The 15,012-nt window shown below is 43.9% G+C and overlaps 1 protein-coding gene across 4 annotated transcripts in view; it reads left to right on the top strand.

The window, feature by feature from the left end:
- Positions 1–1,411: 1,411 nt before the first annotated feature.
- Positions 1,412–15,012, top strand: part of FAT3 (FAT atypical cadherin 3) — a 555,551-nt gene continuing 541,950 nt past the window's right edge. For 3 of the 4 annotated variants that reach the window (XM_019530348.1, XM_019530346.1, XM_019530345.1), the window contains exon 1: positions 1,412–1,774. The gene's annotated coding sequence lies outside the window, so the exon portion shown is untranslated. The remainder of the gene's footprint in view (positions 1,775–15,012) is intronic. The other variant, XM_019530347.1, reaches the window with a different exon arrangement.

Raw genomic sequence — 15,012 nt, 5'->3', positions numbered from 1 at the left:
AACTTGCTACTTGTGTGGAAGTTCACTTCTGTGTTTTGTTAGCCTGCATTTGATCTAGTCCATACGAAATAAAATTTCTGCCTCTGCTTGACTAGCATTTTTTTAACACTTATTTTCATTGTTCTTTGCAAAAATAGATGAGGTGGGAAGTTCTTAATTTGGGAATTCCAAACGAACAGATCAGATTTAAACCCAACACCAAATTAATTGGTTGCAGGCAAACTGTACCAGGCAGTTGTGGAATATGCTGTATTAATTTGCAATGGCAAGAGTTGATGTTACTAATTGCTTTTTTTACACAGTGGGATTGTTTTTACCTGCAATCTTTGATTAATAGATTGGTGGAAGCAGGACCAAAGAATGTTACTGCCTCCCAACCTCCTCCCACTTCAAAATGAAACAGTTTGCTGTTTGAAAAGTGCGTCCTGGCACATGTTACTGGAGTGAACCAGTAAGCACAGTAAGATGTGTTCCCTTAAAGCAGCAAACCTGTTAATGTATTTCTTTGAAGTCATACTGTAGAGAACCTGTTTTTAAAAAGGCAAGCCCCTGAAATGATCCTCAAGCCCATCTAACAAATTTCCTATAACAGAAAGGTGTATTAGACTACAATAAACTGATCTGGTGAACACAGCCCTTTACGAGACTTGGTTGCTGTCCATTGGTTTGAAAATCTTGTGTATGCAAATACTGTGGAGCCCAGTGAAACGAGCAACTAACGGTATGCTTTTATCAAGTTTCTGACAAATATAGCTTGTGTTGCTGGCACTGGTGCTAGGTTTTTTTTCCCCCCGCTGGCTCATCATTTTGAGATGGGAGGGGGTGGAAAAACCCCCAGCCTCTTGCAGCCACAAATTGCACAGCTTCTTTATTTTTCAATGGTGCTAAAACACAGCTTATTTTATATCGATCATACCAAGAAGCTAGCAAAGTATAGTGTTAATTGGGTCCACTGGAATTCTTACCCCCTGGGACCAAGAGCTTCCTAGGCGGAGGAGGAGGAGGGGTGGGGGGGAACCCACTGTGAGCTGCATAAAATGTAAGTGCACTAGACATCAAGGCTTTTGCCTGCATCGCTGGAAAGCAGGCAAGGCAATTTTTGCAGAATTTAGCAACTCCATTGTTTTGTTCTGGTGGGGTTTTTTTGTTTTTTTTAATACATTTTTTTTTCCTTTCACAGAAAGAAAAATAGATACATTTGTTATTTTTTCCTCCTCCTTCCAAAGCTGCAAAGCCCTGCTTTGAAAACTGCTGCCCCAGAGTGCAGTTGCCTAGCTGTCCTGTCAGCATTGTTCTAATGCTCATTCCATATGTATGTCACATAGAAGCTCTACCCTCCTCCTCCTTCTCTCCCCTTCCCCCAATCCATGCATTTGCTTTTTTTTTTTTCCACCCTAAAGGCGATTTTTTTTTTTCCCGGGGAGCTTGCAAGCAGGGAAATTCAAACTGCATGATCTTCGGCTGTAGGTTAGTTAAATGGTTGAGACCAGTTTCTCCTAGTGAAAGTGTTTGTGCTATTTCGCCTCGCTCCCTCTTTTTATTATATAAACACAAAGGTTTTAAGAAACTAAGATCTGTAGTTCTTTTTTGTCTTTCCTCGTTACCGTGGCAGCATGTATCTTGGTTGCTGAAGAATGAAGCAGGCAGGCTGGAGTTTTTTTTAATGTTTAATGCTTTTGGGGCCACTAGAGAGGATTCCACAGAGAAATGTGTACAGCAGCGGTGCCCACTGAGTTTGTTACGCTTGTTCTCTGTGACTTCTTCTGACTCAAAGGTAAAGTCTTCTGTAATATTTTGGTTAAAAGTCTTCGTACGTTGTTTGTGCAATCCTGTTTGACATTTACAACTAATTGGTTCAGGAGGGAGGGATGGCTGGGAGGGGTTTATGACTTAAGTATTATAGATCATCCAAGTGAAGTGCTTTACATCTGGAGTAGAATTCTTATTTTTGGAAATTTTTCTTTTTTATTGCAAGTGGCTTCCCACACTTGATTCGGTGTTGACTGAGATATAAAGGTGAGGCATTAATACTGCTGCTTATCCTTTTTCTGCTCTTTATTCTCAATCTAAAATAGATGAACTGTCTATGTAATAGGTGTATGTGTGTCCAAGATGTGTGTGCGGGTGCGCGCATAACACTTTTCTGCATGTACAATTTCTCCTTTGTACTGTAATTGAATGTCCTCAAACATGCCTTGCAAGGTAAGAATGCCTTAGTTCAGCACATTGCAGTTTATGCTCGTTTAAAATTATTACTTGAATCACAGTGCATACTGTGGACATTTATTAGTTTCCACAGAGACCAGTTTAACTGGAGAGAGACATTTGTATTGTTTCTGTTTTATATCGTGCACACATAGGTGCTTAGAGAACTTCTGAAGGGTTTGTTTCTTCCTCTTTAAGTGTTGTGAATGATAATGGGAAAACTTTTAATTGTCATGTCTAGCAGAAATTTCAGGTACAGATGACAAGGGTGACACAGAAAAATCTCCAAGGTGCCTACACTTATCCTTATAGTCATAGGTCAGATTATGAATAAGAAGAATTATGTACAGTATACAGAATTATACAAAAATGTCATTGGAGTAGGAGGGGGTAGAAATAAACCCTTTAATAAACTCAGCAGCAGCAAATTCTGTCAGGATTGTATCGTTATGTTCTTTACACAGAAGAAGCCTGTTAAATGCATAACCTTGGTGTGGAAAGAATTTCTTTGCCTGTGTCCATTTTTTGGAAAAGCTCTTAATTCAGCAGGGGTTTTCTTGTATTATGAAACAGGTTATAGTTCTGCAGAATGAGTACGTACGTGCTGCCCATCAAGCCCATTAACTCCTATTTATTAATCTATTTATTTTGGTGCTTTGGTCCTATTTCTAGGGACTGCACTGCTTCCTTGGCTGTGTCTTATAACTATTGGTTCTTTGCACAGAAAACACATCCTTCTAAGTGCGTTCATCTTTCTTGCTTTAAAATGATCAGTAGCAGATTCAGCTGAGCAACCTCCTGTTCTAATTCTACTGTACCCTTAGTCTTGTCTAGGTATATTTTAAATAACTGGAGAGTCTTCCAGTACCCAGTGATTTCTTTCTGCTGTTGTTGTTTCTCAGTACTCTAAAATCCAAAATGTTTGCAAGGGAACGGAGAGAAGAGGGGGGAAGAGGGATGTCCTATTTGAAGGCATGAATTTCTTTCTTTTCTGTAGTTGTTTGCACTGTCGCTACAAGATGGGTTGGCTATTTCCTCACACATGCTCTGAGGCTATATTTTCCCCGTAATCATTGCTTTGTATCAGTACTAAGAAAACAGCCATTTAGATAACAGATTTCAACTGATGTCCCCTTTTATAGGGTAGAAATGAAGGAGCAGTAATAAGTTTTAAAAATTGGCATCTGCTAATTATGCTGCTTACAGATTGTGAGCTCTCTGCATGTCTTTCCTTGCCTTAATGTTGTTAGCATATTTTATCACTGGCAAGCAAAGGAAGGCAACTTGAACATTCGCACATAAAAGACGATGACTTGTGAAGAAACATGAAGTTTTTTATGTTTGTGTTCTGTCTCTGAGATTGGAGAGCATCATATGGCTGTATGTGCGCGTACCTCTGGGGAGATTGATTAAAGATCATTGAGACATTGAATTGTCTAACGATCACTGGGGGTTATTTTGACCCTGGCTGACGTGAGCATGATATTCAGGCATAAAACTTAGTATCTTGAAACTGGGTAAAAACTTGAGTTCATCTAAGCCGCTAAATATATCTTGTGCTTCCTGAAGGAAAAATCTTTATTTTTAATGGACTGCACATATTTACATTAGGTAATTCTTTTGATTACCTAACGCTAAAGATGCAAATATGTTGCTTTCAGTAAAGACAAGGAGTTTTCTGTCTACCTCATAGGACAAGATTGGCCCCTGGCTTTTTTCACTATAAGACGCCACAGTACGATTGTCTGTTGATCTAACAGTGCGTGCTTTTATCGACTGAGCCAGAGGCCCAAGTCCAGGAGGCAGCAGCCAAGGATGCATAAACATCTTAGACGGTTTAGCCACTAGAGGGCAGAAAAGAGCCATACTTGGTTAGTACGGAGGCTAACGAGGAGTATGTCTACACTGCAGACTGGAGTGCCCTGCAGAGATCCCCGAGGTCTCTTCAATTTAGTAGTCCAGGTGTCGCGGTATGGAACTAAAGCAAGGGCTATTTTACACTGATTCGTGCTCTGTGCTGCCTGAACTAGGCTCCTGCCAGCACTTGAGTAGTCTGAGCATCTCTTCTGTACTAGAATGTGCAATGTAGACATACCGGGCACGAACGGCTGATTAGTTCTCTGTAACCTGCTGCCTTGCTCTGCACAGATTGCATGTCATTAACACTACTCTTGTACTTTGAGGTTATCTGGTTGAAGGGTTGTACCTCTGTTTTGCAAACATACGCCATATATTATGAACAATTTCTGAAAAATAGGAGAGTAGTTCGTGTTATATCTGTAAAACCGCTTCGTGCTGTCTACTAAAGGACCCCCCACACATACACACCCTTCTCCCTTTACTGTCACCCCATGAGGTTGTTTTGGTTCTGCGGTTCAGCCGATCTGCAGTAATTGGTGGTAGGGTAACTAGGTTATAGGCATCGGCCTGATGACTGAACTGATGAGTAAAAGGGCTAGGGAGGGTTGTTGATTCGAATCTAGTTCTGGATGGTAATAAGCCAAGGTTGCTAACTGATACTGATGATTTGACATCTCTTGGATGCAAGTTCATGGTCTAGTTTTTAATGGGCATATGTCCATGTTGCAAAGCAGCCACTAGAGTAAGCATGAAGTAGCGGTGGTGGTCTGAACAGCAAGGAGAAGGATTGGCTAGAGATGGAAGACCTTCCCAGCCATGCTTCATTCAACCAGGTTTGAGTCTCATTGGAAGAGCAGTTTGTGAACCGTGTGCACAGAATTTTTACATGCTTCAGTTTTGTCTCTATCACTTAAATATGGGCCTAATTTTGTTGAAGAAAATGTCACAGTTTTGGCCTCAAAATGGGGCTTTGTGGAAATGTATGTTCAGGGAAAACAGACTTTTTGTAATGCTGTGTTAATGCTATCCCATTTCACATGCTTTTAGTCTCTTTCCAAAAATTATCCACATGTAGACTGTGAATTTAGCACCTTTTATGAGTGCTGAGGGGATGAACTTCATCCTTGGCCTTTATGAAGAGCGCTATCGAGTCAATGGGGCTGCCTGTGAGAGCAGGCGGTATAGGATCAAGCCTTAATTCACAAAGAGGATTCTTTGAAAGCCTAAAAGGAGCTTTACTCTTAAATTCAATGAGGTTTGGAACAGGCCTAATAAAGCACGTAAGCATGTGCATGCGCATGCACACACACAAATGTGGGGGCCGTGTGTTGAAGGCAGTTTTCTAAACTTAGGTTAAAATATCTTTCACCATGAGTCCAGTGCCTGTTGAAATCAATGAAAAATAGCTATGAATGTCAGTGAGACTTGGATCAGGCACCATAAACAGAAGAGGATTTTTACTGTTACTCCCCCACACACACACCTCTTCTTTCTCGGTCCCACAAAGGAAATAAAATTATCTGATGTTCTGTATGGGAACATTGGTCTAAATGGACACTGTGAAGTGACCTAAAGACAGGCTTATTGTATACATAAAAAATGCAGGGTTTGGTTGTTTGAACTGCATTAGCATTAGAATGAAAGCTTGCATGGTGAGTTAGTTAAGGTGACCATGCAGAACTTTGCGGGGTGTCTGTTCCTTGGAAATCCAAAGAGCTGGGAATTCTTCTCCGAGCTATAAATAAATAAATCTGTCTCCTGAGCAATTAATGCACACAGAAGACTGGGCAACATTTAAGCTTTTGGGGCTATTTAAAAAAAAAATCTATTTGGTGCCTTTGGTGGTATATTTCAGGTTTGTTTGTTTATCATTTGGTTATTTTAGCTAAAAGAACTTGATAAGTAAATTTTCATCATGGCACCACACTGAGGTTGAATCCTACACTAAATGTAGAAATGCCTTGCACTGAAACTCTCTCTTTGAAACATCTTGTCTTTCAGAACTATCCATGAATCTCAGGCAACTTAACATGGAGACTGCCCTGCAGCGTGGGAAGTCCTGTCATTCTGGCATCCTGCTAGTGTTAGTTGTCTCTCTGACACCAAGCTGATTTGCTTGGAATTCATTAACAATGATCCATATAGGGTGTGTGCACATGTAGTGAGTTATCACTGGTGTCACTTTTGGAGCTTACGTACACTGATGTATGTTGTACCCTGGGCAGAGCAGTCAGCTTTCCTCACGTAGCTGCCCACAGTAGTTATTACTACAAGACTTCACCGGTTGGTAGTGGTGGGCTGTTAATACTCTATTTGCATTGAGCAAATGTGTACCCAAGGAGGAAATTAACTAGCGATGCAGAGGCAAAAACCATACATGGGCAGAAAATTATTCCTGACTTTCCACGGAGTTACGTGTACTCCAAGTAGTGTGGCTTAAATGGGTGTATGGCTGTATGTTGCATGTCTGCTCCCTGTTTACTCCAATGGAAAAGGCAGGCTAAACTGATATAAACATGCCTTGTGTTTGCATCCACAGAGCTTTTCATCCAGGGATCTCACAGTGCTTTGCAGGCATAAATTAAAGCTCATGACAGGCCTGTGAGGCAGATACTCATTAACAACAAATGAGTAAGATCAGAACTACATATGGTTATGATCATATTGATACAGAGTTAGAAGGTGTCTGACTCATGTGGTTCAGTTCCTTGCACACATGCAGAATTTCTGAGCAAATCCAGACAGAGGTCTGTCCAGAGTAGTTTGTAACAAATGTTGGCTGGCTAACGTGTAAAGATTCAGTGGTGCTATGGTTGGGTCTTCTCTTACTGTAATCAGGAATCCCCTATGCAGGGGTCAGAAACCTTCACTAACCTTCACAACAGCTTGGTCCTAATGGGTTAGATGGCTGGAGCGCTAGATATTCCACCAGTAGCTGCTTGTGGTGGTGCATTCTTCTGCAAAACTTACAAAGGTTGGGATATATAAAGTTCCATATTTTGGTGTGCTTGGCAGCTGGATAAAATCTCCTCAGAGGTTGGATCCAGTCTGTGGTCCATATGTTGCTGACCTGTAGCCTGTGGTCATTAGTGTGTTGGAAAAATCCCCTTAGGCTGGTACTCCAAATGGGTTTGTTAATGACTGATAGTTAGAGACTTACTATGCAGATTACTGGAGAAGCAGAGGCCTTCTGTGAGTTCCTTCCAGGCCAACAAAGGAAAACATGTTCTTTGACTAGAGCGCTATTTTTCGTAATATTTACTAACAAAAGACAGAGTGCAATGTCATAAGATGCTTCCAATAAATCTTTATCAACTACTGTGAAACTAAGTCACTGGACCTCCATGCACAGGAAGTCTTGGCAGCTGCCATTTTTTTTACTTATTCTGACATGTTGAGGTGATCTTCTAAAGATTAAGTAAGGGAGATACTTACTTGAGTGGAGTCTTTTGTGGTTTTTGCCTGAGTCAGTCTTATTGCTAGGCAGGAAAAAAAAAAAAAAGAGGATTAGTAATGGAGAAATGGATGAGCTAGAAGAGAAGTGCAAGTGGGGTTGGAATTGGCTTGCTTATTTGCTTCAAGAGTTTAGATGTGCCAGGATGAACATCACAAGATCCTTGACGAAGTCAGGAGACACTAGCCAAAGTGGGGTTCTGGAGGAAATTTTAAAACATTCAGTAATTTTGGGGCTATGAGTTTGGGACTACAGCAGTTAAGGTCAAAGGTCTGCTTGAGCTTAGTGGCCCACTGGGACAACGTGGTTTAGATGTGCTGGTTTCTGTATCCAGAGGCAATATGGGGATAATATGGCTAGCATACTATCCATCTTCCCATGACTCCATCCTGAATGACCAGGTGTCCATGTATAGCTAGGTCAGCAGCTGGGTGGCCTTCAATGTGCTTCTCTAGTAAGGTTTAAATTATGCCTCCGGAGCTCAGCAAGACCCCTTATCTCCTTAACCAAAATACCACACCACACAGAATAAAGTACAAGAAATAACAATGTGATACTGTCACAGGGTGGGGCGCGGCACAGGGGCAGCTGTGATCCCCCTAGCGCCCCCACCATGCCAAGCAGGGCGACTCAGCACTGTCTTAAATAGTTCTCTATGGGAGGCTGCCTAATTGTCCTCTTGGACACGGTGCCCAAGTGTCTCCCGTCCCCTGTCCTGGGTGTACCGCCTTGGTGCGCCCCAGCCTTATGGGCCACGCGTGCCTCCAACCTCCCCTTTAGCACGCCCCAAGCCTCGCAGCTGTACCAGATGTTCTTGTGTCGTGTACTCGCCCCTCCCGGGTTTCTGTTCCCCTCTCGCCCTTCCTGGGCCTCTCTCCTATAAGCTCCCTCTCGGAGTTTTTCCCAATACAAGCACCCGTCTCCCGGGGCCTCTCCGATATATGCGCCCCTCTCTGGGCTGGTCAACCATACACGCAGCCCTGCCTGGGGCTCCTGCCCGCACGCTCATCCCTGTACGGCTTCTAACCGTGCGTTCAGCCCTATCCGGGCTCCTAGTTGCGCGTTCGTCTCCGTCAGGTCCCTATCTGCACATCTGCCCCTCTCCAGGCTTACTCTTGCACGCCTGCCCCTCTCTGGGACTTCTACTGCGTGCCCGCCATTCTCCAGGACTTTGTGCCAGGAGGAGACCACTTGCTCACTCTGGAGCCTCTTGTCCTGATCTGCCCTCTCTGGGGCCTGTGCCGCGCTGCCCGCGCCCTCTCTGGGGCCTGTGCCGCGCTGCCCGCGCTCCTTGCCCGCACTCAGGCTTCCCAAGTTTGGGCTTGGGCAGCCTTAGCCCTGCCTGGCCCCCAGACCCGCCTTCTCGGGCCTAGCTCACGCACCTCCCATGCTCGGGGCTCAGGTGGCCCGTGGCCGTGCCTGGCCCCTTAACCCTTTTCTGGGTCATACGCCCTATGGGCAAACACCACCCTCACAGGCTGGGGTCTCTACACTCCACACACCGTGCCTTTCCGGCGCTCACTCACCGTACCAACTATGGTGGCAATCGCTGTGTCGCCCTGGCACCAAACAGCTATGCCCGCTTCAGCACTGAATAGCTGTGCCGCCCCAGGCACCACTCTGTTGCCCACACAGGGCACTGGGAACCCCCACGCAGCTGGGGAGATCCTGTGAGGCCTCCTCACACCCCTACAGCCTCACCCGGTCCTCCGGTATTCACACAAACAGCCCTACCGCAAAGCAAAGCTACCAGCCCACCGGCTCTAACTCAAAACAAGCCTACCAGCTATAACATAAGGGTCCAGGCCCAAACTGGCCCTCTTGCAAAGGCGTCTCCATCAGGCTTCTCTCTCCCCTCACCATGCTGTGGCCCCGTAGGTGCTCAGGCTGCACCGCTCGTCTCTGCTCTGCTTGGCTCTCCTGCAGAGCTCCTACACCTCAGGCTGTCAGAAGAGAACTGCTGCTAGGCTTTGGCCTGGGCTGTTTATAAAGGCCTAGCCCTGCCCCTTTCCAGTCATGTGACCAGCCTGATTGCTCCGGCAGCCAACACCTGTGCTGCCTTAGGGAGCTTCAGCAGCCCTTATTCCTACTGTCAGTAGCAGGCACCCTAGTGCCCTGCTACAGATACATTTAACAAAAAAACCACGTCTGGAGACAGTTTCAGGAAAAAAGGATTTGCTGGAGGAAGCTATGCGTATCAGTTCTCTAGCCTTTAAGAGTTTTTTGATATAGTAATTTACTAAAAAGATTCATCAGACAAGTTCAGTAAGTACAGTGAAAAGATGAGCTTCAGAACGTGCACAGATGAAAAACCAGTTCAGATAATGAAGAGGCAAGGTATGTATGAGCCAAAGCAGTCTGAGGGAGGGGAAGGGAATCAGTGCATAGTGGCAAGCATCAGCAGTCAGACCAGACTGTTGAATTTCTGTAATGATAGCTTGGAAGAAGTTAACATATGGAACGGAAACAAAATTGATTGACGATGATGACAGAGAGGCAGAGAAACAACAAGATTCTCACAATGATGATCTTAAATCAGAGGTGTTAAATTCACTTTGTGTCCTGGGCTGTATCTGGCCTGTGGGGCTCTTTGTGGGCCAGGTCTACATAGGGACAGGAGGAAGCTGCAGCATTGGTTCCAGCTGCAATGTGAAGCTTGTGATAGCAGCAACAGCTCCGGCTCCAATACAGAGTACGCTGTAGCAGCCATAGCTCCTACCATGTGCCTGGTGCCAGTGCCAGAGCAGTGTCCACTGCATGCACCATGCTGCAGTGGCAGCTCTGGTTCCAGCACATGATGAGGGCTGACAGCCGGGGAGGTAGGATTGCTTAAGCCGCTGGAGGGCAACCAGGCCTGTGCCAGCCCTCACTTACCCTCCTGCTGCCGATTGCCATGTCCACTGGGGCATGTCACCCCACTGCCCACACTTGTAGTCCAGTGAGCTGGATAGAACGATTCAGGGGGCCAGATTGAGCCCACAGATTGTAAGTTTTACACCCCATCTTAAATGATACAAAAGACCAAAACTGAACTAACTAGAGAGGCGAGGCAGATAGTTCGCGTCCCGAACTGAAAAAAGAGTTATAAGGCTGTGAATTGCCTGTGGAAAAGGGTGTAGCTTCCAAAGGCCAAAAATGACAAAACAACAAGTGGGAAGAAAGATAAGGATAGCAGCTGCCAGCACTCCAAACATATTAGCACAGCACCCAATAATAAAATAAAATATTAATAAAAAACCCCAAACAGAATATCATGAGTGAATAAGACTTTGGATAGGAATTTGAGCTGTGTTTTTCCAGTTCTTGGCAATCCTTTCTGTAGCTCACATTTAGAAGGTTGTCGGCAGTTCTGGCTACAAACTGCTGTAAAGGGTATTAGAGAGATGGAGAAGATACAGGAAAAAATACGTTACAGTTCTACAAGGATCTAAGGGCCTTCTTGCACAGTAATTTTGGGCAGCTCCTCAAGCTCTTAACCCCTAGGTTGTCTGCACATTAGGACTTTAAAGTGGTTTTAAGCACTTGTTACGTGGCCCAGAGTTATGCAGGATTCTCTCTGATTGGCACTACCCAGCTTCTCTTCCATTAAGGTGTGGCCACTCTCTACTGTGCGCTGCCCAAATTGAAGTCCTCCGGTATCCCAGGATCTCTTACACCCCAGCCCATAGAGCCTGTCTTGGCTCACCAGCCTTCTAGTAGCAACTCACAGCTACAGCTCCTAGCCCTGCCCTTGCTTGCCAGGCCTCTAGTGACAAGTCACAGCTGTGCAGGTGACAGTCACTAAGGGTATGACTGCTCCAAACTCCAAGCCAGCCGATTGCTAAGCCAATTAATGCTTGTGCGGCTCACAGCATAACATGTAACAAGGCCCCAAAGGTCATGGAGAAAGATGAGCTTCTTGGGGCCCCTTACTGAAGAAGTTGGAAGGTATATACACTTCAAGGCTGTGCCAAGCATTGCAAATAGTGGACACCAAAGTTCAATAAAGCTGAACGGCTGGGTCAGGGAACATACATGGAATTTCTGTAGATGAAAAGGTTGTTACATAGAGTAAGCTACCACAGATGCCGCAAGGGCATGCAAATGTTTCCTAAATTGAGCCTGAGAAAGCAGAAATACTCTGCTGAAGGTACATATGCTAACCTTGTTCACCAAATGTGCCAGTCAACTCCACAACAGCATCCTCATCTTGACACTGCATGAAATGAAGATGTGAGCAATAATTTGTTTTTAATGGCTTTTTGATGATGCCCCTCTAACTGCTCAGAACATAGTGGTCAGAATTTCAGACTGCTGGGCTCCTTAGAGCTACAGTAAAAGCTTATTGCATTTCTTCTGGCACGTATCTTGGCACCACTTGGAAATCTGAGGAGAAACAAAGCTGTCTTTCTCACTGGCTGCTTCTTGCAGAGATTTAAATGATGCTCAGAATTAAAGGGTTTTGAGCAGCTCTCATGAAGGTGGTTAACAGCTTCATGAGCATATCTGCTGTGTGACAGCACACAGTGATTCTGTAACAAGATGCTAAGAAGGGTCTGTTCATACCAGCAAAGTGCCCGTCAACAGTGATGGGTGGGCGGCGGCGACAGAGCGCCACCACCCACCGCCCCGTGCTGACGCCGCTCCACATCCAGCTGCACGCAGCGCCCTCCCCCATGTCCAGCCCTGTGCACCCCCCCACACACATCAAACATACACCTACCCACACCCACCCAGCCACACGCCACACACACATGTGTGTGCCATAGGGTGCCACATGGAGAGTGTGCACAGTAGATGTGCCCTGCCCCACAGCCACATGCTGCATTCAGTGGGCACTGCCCACACCCCCTTGCCTGGTCCCCTTGTGACACCTTGTGAGGCATGCCAAGCCCCGCCCCCCCCACAGGGCTGTGCACCACTCCCCCACCATGGTTGCAAGCCACGCCCCCAAAGGGCTAGTCCCTGCAGCAGGGAGCACAGCCTGGCCCCGCCCCCACCTCCACCTGTCTCTGCTCTGTCCTAAGGCTCCAGGCCGCGTGTGCGCAGTTTGCCCAGAGCGTTACAGACAGTCAGGTGGAAGTGGTAAGGCTTTTATTATACTAGAATACAGCAAGAGAAAAGGATCCTTTCCTTAAAGGTAGTTTGTTAGCTTTTTCCAAGCTGTACCATGTTTAAACTATCAGTGTGTTGGAGACGCTGACAGTTTTCACACTAATAAACTCTCCAGTAGCACTGGAATTTACATTCTTGGTGGTGATTTAGGAGATTCGTTTATGCAGTACTTTCTAACTTCATTACAACACTGTTTCCTTGGATACTGAACATTTTGCATATCATTATAAGATAAATGTTAAAGATGCTGGATTGTTCTAATGGTTTAATAAACTTTTTTTTTTTCCATCTTAGTTCATAAGTGATTTTTATTTTGCATATTAAAGGAGGAAAATGAGAGGTAGTTACTTTGTCCTCTACTCTGTGCAACTTGATTTGAGCCAAGAGGAGTTTGTTTCATAATATGTGAAAACTTCGCATATTGTTTGTGGCATTATATTTCTGACCAGGTTTTAAACAGGAATTGAAGTGCCACTATTCACTGTTTAAATTTATGGTGTTTGGGAAGACTTTAACCAAACTACAAAGAAGCTGCCTAAATGCTGGGTGGTAAGGAATATCTGTTGTTTTTTAAACATGTCACCTCAGAATATTTTTGGGGTTTTTTTTCCTCCTCGTTGGTCTGTCTGCATAGCATTAAATAAACTTTCTGATGCCTGGGTAATTTTAGGTTTTAGTTTCTTGAAACTGTTCTTGGGTTAGTTGGGAAGTCCATATATGGCATGTAGTTGTAGATATAATTCAGAATGTTCAAACCTGGGTTTCTAATCTAGGCAATTAAATCTATAGTATGTGCTCCTTTATTCAGAAATGCATAATTCCCCTCACTTCCACTAAACTTGATAGAAACTCCTTTGCAAATCAGGCCACTTTTATTTAGGAGGCTTACTCTGATACCTTGAAGCAACCATTTTCCCCATGTTGTATTTTTGCTTTTCGTGTGAGTGTGTGTGTTTCTAGATTTATTGATAGAGCAGTAGCTCTCTATTACATAATGCACACATCAGTTGCATTTACTGGAAATGATATGTATTTATGTACTTGATAAATGTTAAAAGAGCTCATTTTTGGGAAAAATATTTTTACATGTCAAACAAAATTGATGTTTAACTGTTCTTTCAGACCACTGAGGGCTTAAGAATATCCCCAGACACAGTAGAGCAATAAGGATTTAAACTCTTAAATGGCTTTAGGTGACAAAAACTGGGTAGTTCAGTGAAGTATTATTGCAGTTGGATTCCAGTGAAATGAGCTGAATATATTTATACATATTTCTAAGGCGGTCACTTGCCTAAAAACATTTATATGGGAAAGCCAGCAGTGTTAGTATTAGAGACGCTTCTCCAGTTCCCTAAAAACACTTTCCTTTAGACAAGCAATATATCATAGTTCATCTAATGAAATAAAATCATCATCTCAGAGACACAAAATATAGAGAATAATACAATAGCTTTTGGACATAAATTCCTGGGACAGGTGCAAGATGGTGCTTTTTCAGTACACTCAGCTTTATTGAAATTCTTTGCCGTGTGGCTTTCAAATGCCAAGAGCTATATAGAGTGTTTCCACATAAAGGAGGCAGAGAAATATGGTCTGCCTTGTTTTTCTTTTTCTTTTATCCATAGAAGTTAACTTTAAAAATGAGTAATCCCCATTTTTTTCAGTATGTAGTTTTAATATTGCAAATTTGTTGTGGAGCTATAACATTGCCACTTTTGTACCACTTTCTTCTTGTTCTTTGCTAGAGTCTCCAAAGTACCACAGAAGCTAATGTCTCAGTCTTAACTCAAGCCAAGTTCCTTATGACTTTAAGTAGTGTTTTGCCTGAGTTAGAGTTGATAGAGAAATAGAATAAGTGAGTTATTTGGTGTTCAACACAACAGTTTTGGGTAGAGAGGAGGTTTGTATTTTAATATGTAAAACATATCTTTCCATAACACCTTCTGTAATCTAAGCAGCCATTAGTATGAACAGGTGGCACTAACCATCCACTTTCAGGTTGGAGCAGCAGCACCCCTAAAAGCAATTAGAGCATACCAGTTTCCCAATCTTTTCTCATGAGTTTGCTGCTTTTTTGAAAATACAACCCAAAAGAGAAAATGGTGTGCAAATCCTGGTTGTGACTGAGGGAATGCATCATGGTTTTTTTGTATGGCTTGTGCAAAGGAAACATGAGCTCACCCTGTTCTCGGGACTTGTGTACAGTTATGTTTCCCCTGGTATAAGATAATGTATGAACAGTTCCTCTAATATAGCTGCTAACACTAGAGGTGCACTGTTACGTTGGTCCATATTGTATTGACGCCTATAAAAGGAAAATTCATATTATCGGCAATCATCTTTTTTTGGCTGAGTGGTCAATAATGTCACCAATAAAAGACACATGCATGGGTGTAGCC

This window comes from Crocodylus porosus, unplaced genomic scaffold (genome assembly GCF_001723895.1).
Source record: "Crocodylus porosus isolate Cpor-Errol unplaced genomic scaffold, CroPor_comp1, whole genome shotgun sequence".
In the NCBI taxonomy this organism is placed as follows: Eukaryota; Metazoa; Chordata; order Crocodylia; family Crocodylidae; genus Crocodylus; species Crocodylus porosus.
The sequence above is the reverse complement of the archived record's forward strand: the minus strand, read 5'-3'. Positions and strand labels throughout refer to the sequence as shown.